This window comes from Mytilus edulis, chromosome 14 (assembly GCF_963676685.1).
Source record: "Mytilus edulis chromosome 14, xbMytEdul2.2, whole genome shotgun sequence".
Taxonomy (NCBI): Eukaryota; Metazoa; Mollusca; class Bivalvia; order Mytilida; family Mytilidae; genus Mytilus; species Mytilus edulis.
Window position 1 is genome coordinate 16,858,295 of NC_092357.1, and position 3,961 is coordinate 16,862,255.

The 3,961-nt window shown below is 32.4% G+C and overlaps 1 pseudogene; it reads right to left on the reverse strand.

The window, feature by feature from the left end:
- Positions 1-1,190: 1,190 nt before the first annotated feature.
- Positions 1,191-2,569, reverse strand: LOC139502876 (uncharacterized; annotated as a pseudogene).
- Positions 2,570-3,961: the final 1,392 nt, after the last annotated feature.

Sequence of the window (3,961 nt, forward strand, 5' to 3'; positions counted from 1 at the left end):
TACTGAGCAACACAACTATCGAAATAAATCAGGGAGGATATTTGAAGCAATGCTTAGTTATTGTCATTTTACTAGAAATGCTAAACCATCAGTTGTATTCAGTGGAAGAGAAGAATGTACAGTAAAGAGGTTTGAAGTTGAATTATGTTTGTAAAGAAGTAAATTTCAAGAAAAATTCAGCTTGCTGAAATTAAATGTTTTAATTGTTGAAGGGGCATTTTAGTATTACATGTATATTAAAAACTTCTCTGTAATCAAAAGAGTGAATGATAGGAAATGAAAGCACCGACATATTTTAAGAATGGAGAATTCATGTTATTGATTACCACAAGATAGTCACGCACGACGAGTGTCAACAGCGAAACAATATTCGAAACTAAAAACCTTCAAAAATGTTTTACTTTTAAGTGTAATGTATAGTTGACTATTGAATAATCTGTTTCATTAATTTGAAATGTTGTTATGTCTGTTTCAGACTTGTGCTATAAACTGCTTACTGGATTTTTGTTTACTTTGATTTAGGAATAATTTCTTGAGTAGTTACCTTATACCACTTTGATACAAAAAACACCCATATATAGTGTATCTGTTCTATTTTTGAATCATGCTTTACATTGGACAGCAATATGCGGACTTGTTTAATTTCATTGATATCTAAGCTTCCCAAAATTACACGCAAAGTATAATTGCTGGCCCATCTGATTGTTTTTCAAAGCAATTACATTGACAAAACAAAAATATCTGTCCGCAGTGAAAGAGGGTAATTAGAAATGCTGTAAAACTGTTTATTGGCTAGTGGTATTAATTATATGAGGATTCCTAATAACTCGAAAGAGCTTCTGGAAATGTTAAATCTCGATCTTTCACTGAAATGAATTCTTTTTGATTTGTCAACCTGTTAAGAAGTACCACAAGTCCAAATGTGAAAAGCATCTTAAACTCGTAATCCACAATATTTTTCAATATGCAAATTATAGCATACGCTTTAAATTTACTATTTTTGGATACCATACGGCTTATTGTTTAAAACAATAACAAAAAAGGTAAAACTTGTTACACAGAGAAGCAAGTGATCAGTATGCTGGAGATTCTTATTGACAACATATTTGTTGAACTGTTCACTAAATATTCAGATAATATGCAGTACGGTATCTCAAAACAATAATTTTATAACTTATGCTACCATTTGAGCCGCGTCGGATAGAAATCGACCTTATGCAAACAAAATCTCAATTTGAGTTTTGTTCATATTAATTTTGCTTATAGTCATACAATTTGAATGCAAAAAACCGTTTTACTCTAGCTTTCTTCTTTTAAAAGTTTCGCTATTTCAAAGTTGTGACGGCTACATATATTCAACTTCAGAATCTCACGACAACGTCGTGAAATTAGCATTATCGTGCATTAATTTTATTCTTTATCGGTCCTTTTCTCGTTATAGAGAGAGCCACGAAAACATGCATTTGTATACAATATTTAATTTATTTTATAAGATTGTTACAATGAGAACATAAATGATTCTCTACTTTTCAATCCAACTGTAACCAGTACATGTGAAATGTTACTCCTCTGAAGCACGAGGACAAAATTCGTCACGGAAATTATACTGGAAAAAAGGACGGACTTCATTGTACAGATAACGCATTCTTTTCTCTGTCAGCCCTGCTGGCTGAATAACTTCTGAAAGTGTCGTGAGCAACTCCGGTACGTTTGTGCTTTCCTTAAGCAAAGCCAGTCTTTTCTCCGGTTGATCAAGAGTTTCTCTCGCAAATACGACTCTGGTAAATCGGAAGTGATGGAATTTTCCTATACCTCTGGGTGGTTTGAAATAATTAGTGAAGAAATTACCCCATCTGTACCACTTTAAGCTGTGTTTGTCATCGTCATTTTCATTATAAACTTCTGACTTATTGCATTTGGCAGAATTGTCAACATTTTAACCAGTTGTGATACAGTGTTTACGTCCGACTTTCTAAATTTCTTTTTCAACATGCCAAAATTAAACATGCGTCACATAAACATTCTGTGTGCCCAGCAATCATAAAATGCAAACTAATAATTTTGTGTAAACCCTTTGCGCACCTCCACAACAGATAATGTAAAGTAGTTTTATTTTTGTTTTGTCCCACAGAATTATCAGCATGAAAATGACACACCTTTTCATCGTAAGTATTACCATGCAGATAATGGTGGAGCATGCTTAAAACAGCATTGGGTCCATGTGTCCGACTTCAATTTTCCCCGATTGTTTGTTGCTCATCAATAGAATAATTCGTTTGCATTGGAAAGTTTTCATCGCAAACTCCAAATATTTGAACCTTTCGAGGCGTTTAAAAGTAAAGAGCTCCAACCTCTTGGGACGAATGTTGCAAGTTTATATATTGTGAAAAGTCAATAGTGTAATGAACATTTTCAAAAAATTTTTGAACGTGGAGTGTTGTACTTTCCTATTGGAGACTCACCCAACTAAATTCATCACGTGATCTTTGTGTATATATATACATAATGTATAATATTGAATTCACGCTGCGTCCGCGCAGACTGTATATGGTCAATTAATTTTTGAGTTCTCACTTATTTCGCGTCTTCTGAAATAAATCCGGAAATATCATCTCTCAACTGAAAGCACGTTTTACACAGATCCGTCTTTGGTTTCATAAATTGAATATGAGGGACACATGCATTCCAAACTTCTTTAAATACGGTTAGTTGAACATATTGTTGTTCTGAGTTAACGAATGCACTAACATATTTGGAGTGTCCATATTTCTTGCTCTCGCTATAAGGTAGAAATTTACCACAACATTAAAAAGGAATGGAATTAATGACAAATTGAACCAAAAGAATTCTTCGATACGACTGGTTGTCGCGCTTTTTGCCATAATACATTTAATAGTTCAACAGTGATTTGTAACATATAGTTCAAAATCCCAAATACTATCTCTTTTAATTATAGTAGTTCAAATTTCAAAATAAACGAGTTTTTTAGATGAAATTTTGGTTTATTATTTATTAATCCGACATCGATATCACAGCTTACATCTTTCAAAATTGTTACCTTAATCACTCAGACGGACGGACGGACGCAAAATTGTAAGACCCACCGATACATAGATCGGGAATTTTATTGCCCGAATACTAATTTTAAAGTTGTCGGGATATAAAAAAGGGGGTTTAAAAGGTTTTATTTTGAAAGTTATTAGTTTTCGAAATACATGTACACATGTATTATGCAAAAGTTTCCCTCTTTCTTTCAATTTCTAAATAGAAATGTCATTGAACCTAAATTACACGCAACACGTACATTTCTAAATTTCTGAATAGATATGAACAGATAAATTGAACGCACATAGTACAAAATCCACATAGAGCACGGGTTGGTCTTTGTTTAATATTGTATAGTTGTGATGTTGTTTCTTTTTAGATTGTTCAAAATGCAACGGTACAATGATATGAATAACTTTTGACCTATTTTTGTTTTTGCGTGTCTCACTGTGTGTAGCGAAGTTTTGCAATACAGCACAAATTTTGTTTTATACTACCAGAAATAATTTTTCAGAATATTACTTAAGTTTAGTTAAGCTTAAGAATTGCATACAATTATTTTTTTAAGCATGTTAAGACTGGTGTTACTTTCACTTTGTATAAAATGTAAAAATAGATCGTGAACGTAAAAATAGTTCAATATGTAGAACGTATTAGGAAATACATACCTTAGCAAAACAATGATCAACAATGTATTCGGATCTGTTAGCCAAAACTGATACTAAGGTTGAGAAATATGTTATTTAGAAAAGGACAGGATTCAGGAAGAATTTTTTTATCAGATAATTTGAAAATGTTCATGTCGGACCGGATAAAGCGGTTTCCGTGAAAGATTTATATCGGCATTTTTTACTAAACTTATCAGAAATAATATACTAGTTTTGTCCTATATGTATGGAATATGTTAGCTAAAGGC